This window comes from Protopterus annectens, chromosome 16.part0 (genome assembly GCF_019279795.1).
Source record: "Protopterus annectens isolate FY-2018-M chromosome 16.part0, PAN1.0, whole genome shotgun sequence".
Taxonomy (NCBI): Eukaryota; Metazoa; Chordata; order Ceratodontiformes; family Protopteridae; genus Protopterus; species Protopterus annectens.
Window position 1 is genome coordinate 654,924,257 of NC_056750.1, and position 18,088 is coordinate 654,942,344.

At 43.7% G+C, this 18,088-nt stretch overlaps 1 protein-coding gene across 1 annotated transcript in view; it reads left to right on the top strand.

Annotated features, from left to right (window-relative positions):
• The window catches only part of ARID4B (AT-rich interaction domain 4B), a 2,517,944-nt gene that overhangs the window by 818,760 nt on the left and 1,681,096 nt on the right, over positions 1-18,088 (top strand). The window lies entirely within an intron of this gene.

The window sequence follows — 18,088 nt, forward strand, 5'->3', positions numbered from 1 at the left end:
AATGAGTTATTTTTAAAATTTTCATTGCCATTCTGTTATGAGAACTCTATTGTTTATACTGAGTTGTTTGGTCATATTTGAGCAACTGTTGTCTATGGTGTGTAGTGTGGTGGAATACTGTGCAGCTCCTTTTTAAACTTTGCCTTTAAACTAGTTACATTGTCATATGATATTGTTTCTTAAGAAGTTACCTTCTGTTGTATTATAGCAGTTCAAGAACACAGAATGTTAAGTTGTCCATCTCGCTTTCATTCTTGCTGGATGGGTTCGGAGCCGATCCTCGGCTCCGACTCGGCCAATACTAAAGCTGGTGAGCTAATTCCACCGGCTCGAGGCTCCCCCATATCCCACAATGCTAGGTGGTAACTCCTCAGATCTCGTTTGCCGCTTAGCTGACGAGGTGCTTTTCCAACCGGCTCTGCAGGTTAGTTAAATTTCTAAAGTTCTAGTAAGACTTGGATCCCCTTTAAGTTAGTTTTTCTATAGTAATTAGTTACTTAGTTTGTTAGCACTCCCTTACAAATATCTTCCCTTTCCATAAATTTTTTTCCAAGGGTTTTTTCCCCAAGGCCCCTTCCCACCCCTCCTAGTAGTTGGAGTGAGTGTGTTTTTTTCTGTCAGGATCTTTGTTAAATTTAGTTAGTTTAATTTAAATTTTAGTGTAATCTGTGTGTTTGTGTGAGTGATTGCACTAGTGCTGTCTCTTTAGATATGTCTAAAGAATCGAAGGTCTCAGGCTTTAAGAAGTGTGACTCGTGCTGTCAGAAGATATCTCTGACAGACGGTCACACTTCTTGTGTGTATTGCCTGGGACCTTTACACCTGCAGGACTCTTGTGATGTCTGTCACGGTTTCAGCCCTAGAGTCCTGCAGGAACGTAAAAACAAATTGATCTTGAGGGGCTTATTGAAGCCCGAGGGTCCCCCGACCCAGTCTCTGTCGGGGAAACCTTCTAAGCCCTCCAGGCAGTCGGCTCCAGTGTCTGAGCCGTCCTCCGGAGGTTCAAAGACCATTCATACGGTTCAAACATTGTCTCCGGCCGGAGCCAATGATCCTAGATCTGCCACACACACACACCGTGTCCTTGGCTCCGGCTGGAGCCAAGACAGACAAGTCGAAGTCGGTTCCGATACCCTTGTCGGAACCGACTACTAGAAAGAGATCCAGGTCTCCTTCTATCGGCTCCGTTCATTCGGCTCCAGCGTCACCGCTCTTGTCTGAACGGAGCCATAGGTCACACTCCTCTAGGTCCTCCAGACTTTCGGACCATGATTTGCAGAGGGTGGTGAGTAGACTTCTTAAGTCCGAGGCACTGGCCCAGATGTTACACAGCCCGACTCAACAGTCGATGGCTACCCCTGTTCCATTAGATATTCCTCCTCCGACTCTCTTGAGTTCGGAGCCGGTGCTGCTCGGAGCCGAGACTGTGGGAGCATCGGAACTGATACCTTTCCTTTCGGCGCCATCGTCTGCTCCGATTTCCTCCTTGGAGGGATCTCGGCGCCGGACTTCCCTCGTCGGCTCTGAGGGGGCGAGTGGCATCGGACCCTTGTCCGACCCCGCTCTCCCTCTTGGTGCTTCAGCGCTGGTTAGTTCGGCTCCGACATCGGCTTCGGAGCCATCCTTGTCGGTGCCGGGGGAGGTTTTTGGCTCTTTGGAGCGGAGACCTCTGGCCCTGCCTGACAGGGGTGCCTTTGAGGTCATGCGGAGCATGTTAGAACCTGGTTCTACTCCACAGTCGGCTCCATCAGCCCCTCCCTCCACAGTGCCTGCGGTGATTTCTTCTCACCCCCTTGCTTCGGACCGTAGAGAATCTGCGCCTCAAGTATCCCCAGTGGGAATTTCTTCCTCTTCCGAGGCCTCTCCTGACCTTGCAGGAGAACCCCCTAGGAAGAGACAGTGCAAGAGGAAGCACATTGACTCCCCTGAGTCTTTCACCTCTGACACTGATTTGGAGGATTCTGAGGATTCCCCTCGTTCCCCCTCTGAAGATGTCTCCTTTGCAGACATACTCGAAATCTTGAAACAGAGGGGGAATTGGCCAGCCCTTAACCCTTCAGAGGACGAATCAGTGTACCTTGAGGCGTTTGGTTTTCGACCTTCCACCTCCTGGGTGTCCCCTCCCTTTGACCCCCTCATGGAAGTGGTGGCGAGGAAGGCTTGGGCGGCTCCTGACTCTGTGGAACCCACCCCTAGGAGGCCAGCCAAATTTATCACTGTCCCCAAAGACAAGGAGTTTTTGTCCAAAGGTGTCTCTGTGGATGCCATGGTGGTGGCTGCAGCCACCAAGAAGGAACCAGTGGATCCTTCGGTACCTGTTCATCCTCCTAATAAGGAATCTAGGACCATGGACAGGTACGGTAAGCGGATGTTCTCATCAGCGACCTTTTCTATGCGTTCGCTGAATTTACCTGTGTCATTTCACTCGTCTCCAAAGGGACTTGCTCAAGGATATGAGTGAAGTGTTGAAGGACCCATCAGCTGTGGGGTTTCAAGATAGGATGAACTCCCAGCTGGCTACCCTTAACTCAGTAGTTAACTCCTCCATGCGCCTGATTTCGTACGCGGCTGATGAAGCGAGCAGGGCCGCAGGTACAGGGGTGGCCTTACGCCGCCATGCCTGGATGCGGCTATGTAGCTTTGCGGACCCTTTCAAGGCGTCCTTCACTAACTCCCCTTTTGATGGATCATCTCTCTTTGGTCCACAAGTGAAGGATACTCTGACAAGGTGCGAGGTAGAAGGTAAGACTCTTTCTGCCATCGGAGTCAGTTTTTCTACCCCTTCTAGACCTTACCCCAAGGGTCAGAAGGGGGGGAAGATGTGGTTCCGCAAACAACCACAGGGAGTCTTACCGGATGCACAGAGTTGTTTCCCCTCTAGAGGTAGAGGGGGGAACAATAATAATAGACGCCGTCCTAGAGGCAGAGGGGGCCCGCAGAATCAGGGTAGTCGAGAAACTTTCTCTGACAAACCCTTTCAGCACCCCTGAGGGGCTGCTCGACTGTCCACCTTCGGAGGCAGTCGGGGGAAGATTATCTCTGTACCCAAAAGCCTGGCTTTCCCTTACTCAAGACAAGTGGGTACAGTCTATCATATCCGAAGGCTACAGAATTCCATTCATTCACATCCCAAAACAATCCAGAAACTCCCTTCCAGACGTTCCACCCAGTCAAAGGGAGCAAGCAGCACTAGAAATTTCAAAGCTGCTAGCAAAAAGAGCCATTCAACCAGTTCCAGCAGACCAACAAGGATCCGGAATCTACTCCAAATTCTTTTTGGTTCCAAAGAAGACAGGGGACTGGAGACCCATTTTGGATCTCAGCAACTTGAACAAGTTTGTCAAGAAAACAACATTTCGGATGGTCACGCTGCAGTCCATCCTGCCCTTTCTGGGTCAGGACAACTGGATGTGCTCCATAGCTCTCCAGGATGCGTACTATCACATCAAGATGAACAGACGATCCAGGAGATTTCTCCGCTTCAGGCTAGGAGCCAGTCATTTTCAGTTCAGGGCCCTGCCCTTTGGTCTCACTACAGCACCCCGAGTGTTCACCAAATGCATGGCAGTGGTCGCCGCTCATTTGAGGGGCCAAGGGATTCCAGGTGTTTCCGTACTTAGACGACTGGCTCCTGACTGCCACCACCAGGCATCTACTTCCCTTAGCCAGAGACTACACTTTACGAACATGTCAGACTCTAGGCATCTCTGTAAATTACGAAAAGTCTGTCTTGTCGCCTTGTCAGTTTATTACCTTTATAGGTGCAAGATTAGACACAGTCAGTCTGTCAGCCAGACTCACGGAACAAAGAGTAGCAGACATTCACAAGCAGGTTTTTCTTCTATTACGACATAACAGGGTCAAGGTCAGACTGGTGTTGAAAGTCCTAGGGATTATGGCGGCGGCTATTCCTCTCCTCCCCTTAGCCCGCTTCCACATGAGGATTCTTCAGTGGATGCTTTTCACTCAGTGGTCTTTTCAACTTCTGCCAATGTCCCACACTATCAGCATAACTCAGTCATGCAGGAATCATCTTTCCTGGTGGGTCACATCTCCCCAACTTCTTCTAGGGAGACCTTTCATTCCCCCGCCCCCGGCTGCAACTCTGACAACGGACGCCTCCCTGATCGGGTGGGGGGGGCATTACCAGGGCAGGACAGTCCAGGGCACGTGGCAGCAGATCGAGTGCCACTTGCACATAAATGTTCTAGAGATGAGAGCAGTGCTTTTAGCGTCGCAAGCCCTTCAGGACTCTCTTCCCAAGAGAACTGTAGCAATTCAGACGGACAATATGTCTGTAGTGTGGTACATCAACAAGCAAGGCGGGACCAAATCTTACCCCCTATGTCGAGAAGCACTCAGACTGTGGCAATGGGCGATCTCTTCTCAGCGCTTCCTGATAGCAACGCATTCCGCAAGTCCAATGTGATAGCAGACAGATTGAGCAGAGCAATTCTCATGCCTCACGAGTGGTCTCTGAAGAAATCAGTGTTGGAAGAAGTTTTTCGAACTTGGGGCCAACCTTGCTGCGATCTTTTTGCCACTCCCCAAAACAGCAAGTGTCCCGATTTCTTCACCCTCTTTCCCCTACCAGGTCATCCCATCAGAGACGCTCTAGTTCAAGATTGGCCTCCGGGACTCCTGTATGCCTTTCCCCCCGTTCCCACTGATACCTCAGCTGATTCAGAAAGCCATCGCTCTGAAGGCCTCAATGATCCTCATGGCCCCTTATTGGCCTCAACAGGTTTGGTTTTCCTTTCTTCACCATTACCTTTTGGTGCAACCATGGCATCTGGACCCAGTTCCAGATCTCTTGACCCATCAATCGGGTCAACTGCACCAATCCCTTTCTTCTCTGAACCTCACAGCGTGGTTCCTCCAATTCCAACCTTAGCCAGGCTTCCCTTAATATCTCACTCAGTTAGAGATATTTTGATAGCTTCTCATAAGTCTTCTACCGGGAAGATTTATAGCAGCAAATGGAAACGTTTCTCCTTCTGGGCAGCGTCGAGGGAAATAGATCCTTTTACTGCACCTATTCAGTCCATTCTGGATTTCCTGGCTGAGCTTTTCCAAGCAGGCTCTTCTCCTTCTACTATCAGGGTTCAATTTGCGGCTATATCTAATTTTCATGTGGGAGTGTCAGAGTCTACTATTTTGTCTCACAAACTCTGTAAAGCCTTTTTGAAAGGAGTCTTTCTTCTTAAGCCCCCTATCAAGGATCCACCTCCTCCATGGGATCTGAACTTGGTTCTAGCATCATTGATTCTACCCCCCTTTGAACCTGCGGCTTCATGTTCTATGAAGTTGTCTTGGAAAACGCTTTTTCTAATAGCCATCACTTCAGCTAGAAGGGTATCGGAACTCCATGCTCTATGCTGTCATCCCCCGTATTTACTTTTTCACAGAGATAGAGTATCCTTGCGTACCAATCCATCCTTTTTTCCCCAAAGTGTCCTCTCAAGCAAATCTGAATCAAACTATTGATCTCCCAGTTTTTTTCCCCAACTATGGCAACAGGTCAGAACAGAAACTGCACTGTTTAGATGTTCATCGCCAACTCAGGTATTATTTAGACAGGACTAAACAGTTTAGAAAATCAGACCAACTGTTTATTTCATATGCGGAAGACAAGATGGGCCTTCCAGTCACTAAAGTGTCACTTTCTAGATGGCTTACTTCTACGATTACCGTTATTTATGAGATCAGGCACCAACAACTGCCCTCAAAGCCTAGAGCTCACTCTACTAGGGCCTTAGCCACATCCATAGCTTTTCAGGATAGGCTTCCTATTGATTCTATTTGCTCAGCAGCCACCTGGGCTTCCCCTCATACCTTCATTTCTCATTACAAGTTGGACATAGCCTCCAGAGACCATGCCAACTTTGGTTCCACTGTTCTCAAGAGTCTTTTCTGATAGGCCACCCGGGACAAGGTGCTAGGGACACGGTCCCATCCAGCAAGAATGAAGGCGAGATAGACAACTTAACATTAAGAAGTTATGTACCTACCATAACGTTCCATGTTAGTTGTCTTCTTCTCGCCTTCTTTCTTGCGTCCCACCCTCCTTCCCCCTAGCCTGGACAGACCTAGAGGAGATTGTCTTGTGACCTTTCAGTCCTTTTCTCCCACGCTCTACCACCTCTATATTTTTCCTATGTTAGGTTTAGGACACCTCACAGTCAGCCCTATAGAGGTGGGTTACCCTTCTCCAGGTTATGGAGTTTTTCTTGCTTGGCCTAGCTTTCAAACGAGATCTGAGGAGTTACCGCCTAGCATTGTGGGATATGGGGGAGCCTCGAGCCGGTGGAATTAGCTCTCCAGCTTTAGTATTGGCCGAGTCGGAGCCGAGGATCGGCTCCGAACCCATCCAGCAAGAAAGAAGGCGAGAAGAAGACAACTAACATGGAACGTTATGGTAGGTACATAACTTCTTATTACTGTAGAGCACAAATTTGCACAGTCACACATTTTATGTATGCAAATTAATACAGTCAGGTTGCATAGTAAATTGTGTATACAATGTGCTGAAAAAGAAAGTTGCAGTTTAGAGATGAGTTTTTGAATTCCTTAGTTGAAAGTGCAAGCAGTGCATGAGATATGCACCATATAAATCATGAGTGCATACAGTACTCACAGTATAACTAGTAGGTAAAACATGACCTTTTAGCTTGCTACTTGCTAGTTATGCAACTAGCAGCAGATCTAAGCAGCTTGTAGCTGAATGGCATTATGGACACTTTCAGTCTTGAGCACTTAGACCCTGCAGTGTGAAAGAAATGAGGAACTGAGAAATGAGACCTGCAGCATGTATTGAGATAGTAATATTAGAACTTTCGGAGGCCACCCAAAAAAATCCTAATAATTGGTAACTCTGTTGTACAGTGTCACACATACCACCATTCAAAATTAGGGACATGAAGCTAGGTTGTAAAGGAATAAAAGTAATCTTGATGTGGTAATTTTTCACAGTGAAGTGCAAACCCTACAGTCATCTTCCCTCTTACATATGCAATGGTGCGATGATAGGGGTCTCCAGATGGAGAGTTGATGAAATCAGCAGGAAAAGAGTAGTATTGCTGGAACTGAATTCATCCCCAGGTCTTGGTAAGTACCTTCATGTGGTGTACTCTGTTTTCATAAAATCTCTCCAAGACAGCACTGATATATAGACTGCATCTTATATAGCATAAGTCATGGAGAGAGGTAGGTTAAAAAAATAAAAAAAAAGACCAAATACCAAAGTCTTGGGGCACTTGTGTCAGTAGTGACAAAATGGCACTGTAGAATTTTCAGCGTATGGAAGCTTTCTTACACTGGGGGTAGGCCAGGCCCAGGTAGAGGATTACTCCCATGTCGTAGAAGGTAGTCCACAAAAAATACAAAAACTGATAGGCCAAAAAAATAGCCATAAAGATGACAAAGTGGACTTTGGAGGGTAAGGGAGAATGTATGTGCTGTTAATATTTCACAAGAAGCCCAGAATTTCCAGATAGAAGATATTTAGAAAGATTAAGAGAGAAATCAGAGGAAAGAAAAATACGTGAAAAAGGAAAAAATGCCAAAAGCTTCAAATGGAAATTTGTGGTCATTAATACAACAGATCCACAAAAAATATTACAGCGACAAAAAACTTAGATGCCTGGCAAACATAGGAAGTGCAAAAATATAAAGAACAAAATCCAGAGTTTTTTTGAAAGGTATAAAAAAGAAACATGGGGAAGGAAAAAAAGATTTGATATAGTGCAATAATTATGCAAAGGAGAAAGCCAAACTAATCAGTACAGAAAGCAGCTCCAAATATATTTGAAGAGAAATAAAGGCAAAGGCACCCAGATATAGAGAATTTCACAATACAAAAGAATAAGAAAAAGCTTGAACACAGAACTGAGGATTAGTAAGATAGAAGTTAAACAAATAGAAACTGAAGTTATGGAATATCTGCAAAATGAAGGATTTAGTGTTGAAAATCTAACACAAGTAATGTCACAACATTGTGGAACAATGAGTCCCCAAATTAAGGAAAAACAGATGGCGTGGGAGACATCTGAAGTAGAAATATGGACATGAGAAAGAAAGAGATTCAGTTTGGTGCAGTATTTATGCAAAGGAGGAAGCAAAACTAATCAGTACAAAAAAGCAGCACCAAATATATTTGAAGAGAAATACAGGCAAAGACACCTAGATATGGACATTTCACAATAAAAATGTAAGGAAACAGAGGGAGAAAGTAGAAAAGAGGATCAGCAATGGAGACATTACAGAAATAGAAATTGAAGTTATGGATTACCTACAAAATGAAGGATATAGTGTAGAAAATCCAGCACAGGTAGTATCACCGCATGATGGAACAATGAGTCCCCAGACTAAGAAGAAACATGTGAAAAAGGAAGCATCTGATGACTTGCCTCACAATTCTGCTCTGGAGCCTTGAGATGGAAACCAATACAAAAGTTCAGTTGGAGTTGCACACCAAAGGAAGGGGCAAAAACAGTGTCAACTGTGATGCAAACAATGTTGTAGAGTGATGGGCTAATGAGTTCCCATATGAGGGAGCAGCAGATGATGTAGGATGCAGCTGAAGAGGATATGTCACAGGAAGATGCTCTGGAGCTTTCTGTAAAATGCCCGCAGGAAACAGCAAAGAATGTGCTCTCAGTTTAGAAGAAAATTATCTAAGGGAAGAGTTGCTTGATTTAACTGAGATGGATAGACATATTAAGATCAACAAAATAGATTATAGAAAGTAAATAAGACCCAAATGTTAGAAGTCAGATAAAACAGTTGAACACAGTAGTTAACAGAAATTCATGTGAAACAGCAAAAGTAAGCAAGATATATTACTGTGCAACTAAATTAATAACAGATAAAATCATAAAGCATTAAAGGAAAGGAAGGGAAGAAATAAAATGCCATCATTAAAGCACTGAATGGAGGAAACTTTAAAGCAGTTAAGACAAGTGTCACTGTTAAAAGAATATAGAAGAGTGAAAAGAGCAATAAAAATACTTCGAAATATAGATGTGATAAAAGCAACACACAGATTCAGAACAGACCAAAACTTATCATACACTATGACAAATAGTAAACTATAGGTAGCACAGGCAGAAAAACTGAGAAGATACGTATATAAGCATAAGGGAAAAGTACAAAGTAACCAATCTGTTGATGACCCAAAATGTTTTACAGAGAACTGGGAAATCGAGCAGAAGTAATAAAAACACCACAAAAAGAGGACATAGACACATTGTGGAGAAATATTTATAAAGACTCTGTGTAACATAAAGTTGTTGAATGGATAGAAAAATTAAAAGAAATAGTAAGGAGTTCAAATGTACAGGATATGAAATAAGATGAAGTAACGATCAGGGAAATTGAAACAAATTTAAGAAAAGCTGCTAATCAGAAGGGAGCATATCAGTCCGTCTAAGGAGACTTCAGCGAATACAAAGAAACTGAAGCCAGTTAGCCAAAACTGTCTTTTATGAAAGTGGCGATTGCCTTTTTCTCCACTACTGTGTAACTCAGAGTTGTGTCCTGCCACATGGGGGGTGCAGGGGGGGCTTGCCCCTGCAAAAAAAATTATTTCAGTGTTCGATGAAGGTTTCAGTGAACTGGTTTTGGTTTATTTGTGTTCATCAAAACCACCTTTAATGGATTAACTTGAGTCCATTGGAAAAAACCCAGGTCCAGATGCAATTACCTAACTTCTGGCTAAAAGTATTGACATCTTTACTCAAAGATTTAGCTCTGAATAAGAATTACTTGTATGCACATCCCGAACAGACACCAGCCTGGTTACCAACAGGAAAAACTATACTCCTCCTTAAGAATGAACCTGTAAGCCATCCTAATAACTGTAAACCAATAATTCGCTTTCCAAAGATGTACAAACTATGTACTGGAATTGCTACCGAGTTTATAGTCATTTAAAAAAAAAATCAATCTTGACAACAGAACAGACATGAAACAGAAAAAGTCAAATGGAACAATGGATCATTTGTTGCTAAATAAAACCATAGTAAAGATTTGTAACAAGGGGAAGAATCTAAGAATAGCATGGATAGATTACAGAAAAGCATTTCAGCATCCCACATTTGTGGATAAAGCAGTGCTTGCAGATGCACAAGATACATCTTACATTGATCAGTTACATTACAGTGACCATAAAACAGTGGCAAACCACTTTGCAGTTAAACCATGAAAAAGGGCAAATTATTATCCCAGGGATAACAATTCAGAGAAGTATAATCTATGGTGATTCTTTGTCACCATTCTTGTTTTGTCTTGCCCCTATCCCATTAAGCCGTTTGCTTAACAAATTAGGTCATGGTTACAGTTTGGCTCCCAGAAAACAACCTTGTTTAAAGACTACTCATCTACTTTTTATGGATGCCCTAAAATAGTATAGTTAATCAGATGAAGAGTTAAAAGCACAACTACAATTGGTTAAAACTTTCTCAGATGGTAAGAATGTGATTTGGTCTTGATAAATATGCAAAAGCGAAGCTTAAAGCAGGAAAGTTACAGTATTAAGAAAATTTACATCTGGGACAGGAATAATATAAAGGAACTTAAGCATTAGGAAGAGTATAAATATTTGGGAATTGAGGAGGGATCAGCAATAAAACATGAGTAAATGCAAATAAAACTCAGCAAGGAATACTTCAGAAGACTAAAACTAATATTTAAAACAACCTTGACATTTAGAGGAATAAAGTCCAAGCTATAAACCTATTTGCTCTTCTTGTTCTAACTTAGTTTTGGTGTGATTGACTGGCCTGAAAAGGTATTGGATCAGTTGGACAGGAAAACAAGAAAAAGGCTTCACACTTGTCAAATGATATATAAAAATCAGTGCATACCAAGATTGTATAATCCTTGCTCTGAAGGAGGTATGGGCTTCCTCAAAAGTGATTACATGTGTAGTTCTGCAATCATGGGACTGCTTACATATCTGCTGACCTCATCAGATTCAAACATAGTGAAAGTTTTAAAATGTGAGGAAGGGAAGTCTAAAATGGCCTCTCTGCTTAATAATATCAGAAGCATTCCGGTGTCAAGCAGGAATGGAAATAAAACCAGAAGTAGACAAAAACCAGACAGCACCTGAATGTGTACAGACATCTCCTGGTACAGCCTCATGTTAATCAGGTTTTGACAGAGGAATTGTTAAGGAGAGGTGAGTTGAAACTAAAAGACGAAAGGTTAATAATGGCAGCCTAGGATAGTGAACTATGTACACATTAGTTTGCAAAGTGTTTTGAACATATGTGAGAAACAGACAAATGTAAGTTCTGTAAAATAGAATTAGAAACAGTCGCACAACTTTTTGCTGGATGTGATGCACTCATGGCAGAGGGCCTGTACAATGAAAGGCACAGTAATATGGCAAGACTGTTGTATCAAGGATTGTCCAAAGACTACAGTATTGAAGTAGCTGACCATTGGAAACATGAACCATAAAGCATTATAGAGAATGATGAAGTGTACATCATATTGGCTCCTCTGTTACCAACAATTCAAAAAATAGATGCAAGGAAAACAGATATAGTAGTCCAAGATAAAAAGGTAAAAGTAACGATGATCATTGAAATTGCTACACGTAATGATTACACTGTCTTGCATACAGGGAGAGACAAAGTCATAAGTTGTTAGGTTTATGCAGGCAGAAATGAGAGCAATGTGAAAGAAAGATACCCAGACAGTTACAATAATAGTAGGAGCAATGGGTCTTATGAAAAAGAATCTAGAGTTGTATTTAGCTGTGCTACCAATATATGTAACTGTACGAATTTAAGAAGAAATCAGTTCTAGACACATTGCGGGTGCTGTGAGGAACATTTTTGGCTAACATCAAAGATTGAAACAGTACTAATTTCATAAACTTTTAACTGTACGCTGATTTAGTAATGGGGTCATTCCCTTCATGGTATTAGAAACCCAAAAGACTTGGAGAAGTTATACCATCAGGGAGCAAGCATGCTTAGCAAAAAAAAAAAAAACCTCCCATCACCTAATACAACACCAGCATACCTATACAAAATGTTGGCAGTCAGTGGCTAAGGACATGTTGTCTCAGACAAGGGGCTTCATTGCTGGGTCGGCTTGGGATGAGATGTGTAACTGGCCAGAATTCTTTGAACACCTTTGTCACCTGTCTCCCTTGGAAACGCAGGTACTGAACAGGAAACTTCACATTCCTGTAGTGTTTTTCAAGAACTCTTGAAATTCCAAAACAAATTAAAAATAAGACAAGTAAAAAAATGCACACGTGAAGGAGGTTTTGCTAAATTCCTGAAATCTCAGCAGTAAAATAGGAGATTTAGCTTTGCTGTGTTTGGAAGGTGTTGATATTTGTACTATTACAGAAGCATGGTATAAACATTTCAAATGCATTTTGCGGAATCAAGGATATATTCCTCCTTTCATTGTTTCATATCTTATGGGTACATGTTGGTCCCCCAGTATTTGTAAAACAAACATCTAGAGATCAGAAACCAAAAGAATATATTAACGACTATAATATGCTCATACTGTAATTAATATAATTGGTATTGAATGTTCAATAAACGAACACACAGAGTAGTAGAAAACAAGACCAGAGAGGGGCAGTTCAAATTCAGGTCAAGACACAGCCCAACCACCCCCGATATTTGCAGTGAGACAAATAGTTGTGAAGAACCTAAGAAGCCAGAGATGAGGAAGGAATCAAAATGGGCATTCATAGACTTGGAGAAAACATATGACAAAGTCCCAGTAAAACTGGTTTGGGGCAGTCCTGTGGCGGCACAAAGTCTCAGATGTATTGGTAGAATTAGTGCAGGTTGTACAAACAGTGTCTTGTCTCACAGAGGGGTCCCCAGTGGTAGTGGGTGTGCATCAGGGTTTAGCTATGAGCCAACTGCTGTTCATACTGGTCATGTTGTACATTAGCAAACAGGTTGGCAGGGACAGGTAAAAAAGTTGTTACATGCAGACGATGTGGCTTTACAGGCATATTCTGAGTAAGAACTACAGGAAAGAATATGGGAATGGAATGCAAAACTGAAGACACATGGAATGAAACTCAGTACAGGTGAGACAATTATACTTGAAGCAAATGGGGGAAATCAGAAGAAACTAAGAAATGAGGTATAAGAGAAAATAGTGAAACAGTTAACAGCATCTCAGGTATTGAGAGGTGTGTTGAGAAGGGAAGTCTGAATGAGGAGGTCGAAGCTAGAATCAGAGAGGATGTAGTCAGCTGGCATAGTGTGTCAGAGCTATTGCATTCAGAAGAATGTCAAAGAAGCTGACATGTAAAGTGTACAAATAGAGGTTTGACCAGTACTAATGTGTGTGGTACAGAAACTTGGGTGGTTAAGTTAGAGCAGTTGAGGAAGCTAGAGGAGATGGGGATGGAGTGCCTGAGACATGTGGTAGGATGCACACTGTGGGACAGATGAAGAAATGAAGACATAAGAGTAGAACCTAGAGTAGCTCCAATTATAGAGAAGATCAAGGAGAACAAATTACAGTGGTTTGGGCACATGAGCAGAAAAGCAGAAGATAATCTGGTGAAAAAGATTTTGAACCAGAGATGTTCATCGTGTTACCCTGCTGCAGTCATCACACTTGGGTTATCCTGTCATCAGGCGGTCCCACAGTCAGCCGGAATTCCAAAGTTTTGGTCCGGCGTCGGTTGCTGTCGCTTCTTCCCTGACGTCAGTGCGCCAGGGGTATATATATAATGCATCCGACGCCATTTTCTTCAGTCTTTCTTGCAGCGCGGTGCCCGAAGCAGAAGCAGTTCGCAAGTGCCTTTCGTCTGACTCCTGAGATTTTCGAAGTCGAATTTCAGATCCAAAGTCTTCAATAAAGCTAAGTACCCCATTGGGGAAACTTTTTTTGCCTCAGACCGATGTCAGAAAAAGTTAACAATTGTATTTCTTGTGGGAAGCAAATACCTCATAACGATTTTCATTCTTACTGCGTACCTTGCCTAGGCCCAGACCACGACATCACTGGTTGTCATTTTTGTGGTAGGTTTAATAAGCGTACTATAAAAAGACGCTTTGATTTTGCACAACACTACTTCGGTAGGAAATTTAACTACACAATGCCGTCGGAGCAACCGACTACCGGCGTGCACAAAAATACGCAAGGATAAGGACAGGCAGCCTAGATCCAAGCCAGACTCCGAGGCCTCGGCTGGACCGGTCTCCGGTTCACCGGTCTTCAGTGAGGCTCCGACGCAGCCCCTGACTAACACAGATTTGGAACGCGAGACCGTTTCGGAGCCGTTGGCGGACAGTGCTAGGCCGACGCAGCCATTTTGTTTAGCCCCTACCGACAACACTGCAGAAAGAGATGTCAGTAATGCAGAAACACCTTTGTTTTCTGAAGGCGTCTTCAGACCGACGACGCTCACCATAAAAACGTATCCTAAGCTTAAGACTCCTATTAAACCTAAAAAGACTGCACTTCAGTCTCCAGTTCAAGGCCCCATGCCTAAGAAACAGATGCTTAAAATGGCTGAAAATTTTATCTCTTTTAATCAGGGGTTCCCAACCCCCACCCGACAAAAGGCCTAGACAAGAGGAAGATTATGCCTCCTCTGATCAAGTGTCTATTTCCTCAGGCTCCTCTGAGGACCAAGATTACTCTGTCTCCCCTATGAAGATTCTGATGCTGAGGACTCCATTCCCTCAGCTTCTCCCCCTGAAGATTACTCCTTTGGGGAAACCTTACACACCATGAGGGAACTGGGAAGGTCAGGACTACTCTGACTCAAAGAAAAGGCTCAGAGAGTTTCTTTTACTCCCCCAGCACAGACCACTTTCCATCCCCCCAGTTTTAGACATTGTGGATGATGTTTACTTAGAATCTAGTTTGAACCCAGATTCTCTGCCTCCTGCCCCAGCCAAACCTGACAGATACTAGAGAGTGCCTGATTCCCACAAATTCCTTTATAAAAGCCCTGTTGCTGATCCAGAGACCATCTCCCAGGGTCCCAAAGGGGCTAAGGCTTCTATGGCAAAAAAATCCTGTACCCTCTGAAAGGGACTCCAGAGCACTAGACAGGTGGGGGAAAAGGTTTACACCTCAGCCACTCTAGCTATGAGAGCACTAAATTGCCAATTTCACATGCTAAAATATCAGCAATTTCTAATGTCTCAGTTAAAACAAAAAATGAGCACACTCCCTCAACAGTCTGAATTGAAAGAAGTGCAGGATCTGTTGCATGCAACTGCACAGGTGGGCAGACATCCTTTACAATGTGGGTTTGATTCCTTGGAGGCTTCCTGCAGAGCAGCTGTCACTGGGTCTGTTATACGTAGGCATGCTTGGTTAATGGAACAAACTCTGCCTGATCATGTTAAAGCAAAGCTTCTAGATGCTCCCTAACAGCAGGATGTTCTTTTTGAAGTTAAAGCAGAAGAAGTCTTAAAGAAAATGGAGGATAAGGCAAAATCTATGCAGACAGTCAAAGATTTTCTACAGGTACAGCCCCCTCACTTCAGCAGAAATTGGCCAACAAAAAATTGTTCCTTTCCAGCTACTGACAAACCACAGAGGGATAAATACAGACGTCCAAGAGGCAGAGGACAACCACAAGCCCAATACAAACCTCGACAGTGGGGCACTGCAACACAGAAGGGACGAGAAGACAGGTCCCAAACTACCAGAAGGCAAACTCAATGACTTGCACCTCATCTTGCCAAGCAGCACTCTCTTGGCAGCCCCCTTGGGAGGAAAACTCGCACTTTTTTCAGACAACTGGCACATTGTCACAAAGGACAAATGGGTCCTAGACATAATTTCACGAGGATACAGATTCCATTTTCACACCTTGCCAATGAAAAGAGGAATGCCAAATCTGCCACAAAATCAATGGGCAGAGGCACAAAAACAAATTACAGCTCTCATGGACATGAGAGCCATTCAGCTGGTACCTACACGAGAGCAAGGCCAAGGATTTTACTCAACACACTTTCTAGTCCCCAGAAAGGACAATGCCTGGAGACCAATTCTGGACCTTTCAATTCTAAACACCTTCTTACAAGTACCCAAATTCAAGATGCTAACACTACAGCAGCTTCTTCCCATGTTGGGCAAGAAAGCATGGCTAGTAACGTTGGACCTCAAGGAGGCATACCTGTATGTCCTTATCGGACAAAGTTGCAGAAGATACCTCCGTTTCATTGCAGGTTCAACCCATTACCAATTCTCTGCAATGCCCTTTGGCTTATCTACTGCGCCCAGGGTCTTCACAAAATGCCTGGCACCAGTAATTGCATACTGCAGACAAAGAGGAATTCAAATATACCCATACCTGGACGACTGCCTCATCCAAGCAGAAAGCAATGACATTCTCTTACAACATCTGGCTTTTGTAAAGCATCTTCTAAGGTGCCTGGGGTACACAGTAAACGAAAAGAAATCAAAACTAGTACCCTCACAAAACGTGACATTCCTGGGTGCCAGCTTGAATGCAATGGCCCAGAAGGCTTATCTGACGCCAGACAAACAATTACAACTGACTCAATATTTCAAAACAATGACAACAAAGACCCAACTACCTGCAAGAAAAATTCTGCAGGCCTTGGGCTTCATGGCATCTTGCATACTACTAATACCATTTGCAAAGCTGCATATGAGGAAATTACAGTGGTACCTAAAAAGCGTATGGTCTCAACACAGCCACAGCTTGGACACAATGATATCTCTCATTCCCTGCCTACAACAGGAGTTTCTGTGGTGGTCACAGGCATGTCACCTCAACAAGGGTCAGCCTTTCACCTTGCCCCCAGCCAGGCAAACTATGACAACAGATGCATCGGATTACGCCTGGGGGCACACATGGCAGGGCAATGCGTTCAAGGCATATGGACTGCAGATCAAAGAAATCTGCACATCAATCAAAAAGAGATGCTAGCTGTACAGAATGCTCTGACAGCCTTCAAGAACCTATTACATCCAGGATAACTTACAATAAGGACGGACAACACCACAGTAATGTGGTACATAAACAAGGGGGTACACACTCTTGCCCTCTATGCAGGCAAGCAATGACATTGTGGAACACAGCTCTGGCTTACCAAGTTCAGTTACAAGCTCAATTCCTGCCAGGAAAAAAGAACACATTGGCAGACACCCTCAGCAGAAACATCATGGATCCCCACGAGTGGAAACTGGATCCACAAGTATTTGCAATGATAACTCAAAAATGGGGCCTTTCAGACATAGACCTGTTTGCCAGTCCTCAAAACTATCAGCTAACAAAATTTTGTACAAGGACACTTCATCATCAAGCTTGAAAAGTGGACGCACTCTCATTCAGTTGGAAAAACCTGACAGTATATGCCTTCCCTCCATTGCCTCTCCTCACAAAGGTGCTTCTAAAAGTCAGAAAGGAGAGACCACGACTGATACTCATAGCCCCAGACTGGCCACGCCAGCACTGGTACCCACTATTGAGGAATATGGCCCAAGGCCCACCTTGGATTTTACCACAAATTGCCCATTTGCTCACACAGCAAAACAATCAGATTCTTCACAGCCAGCTCAAAACCTTAAATCTGGCTGCATGGCAAATCACCTAAGCATCCAGCCAGCTCCTCTTTCCCAAGCAGTTATGGATGTTATTCTGGAAGCTAGGAGGCCCAGCACCAGGAAGGCCTACTCAGACAAATGGAAAAGGTTTTGCGCCTGGAACCAAGCTAAAGGCCAAAACACACTTCAGCCTCACATGCCTCAGATTTTACAGTATTTAACTGAGATGTTGCACAAAGGACTTTGTTTTTCTTCCATTAAAATCCATGCATCAGCTATTTCAGACCACTACAACGCGGATCCACCCTTATTTTCACATCCACGTCTAAGGCAGTTCCTCAGAGGGGCAAAAAACATTAGGACCCCCAGGAGAGCACCTACACCAACATGGGACCTCAATTTTGTTCTGGAAAAACTTACGCTACCTCCCTTTGAGCCAGCTTTCTCTGAAGATCTACAGTTTCTATCATGGAAGACTGCCCTGCTGCTAGCAATAACTTCAACTAGAAGAGTCTCAGAGATGCAGGCACTAATGGCAGTGGAACCTTTC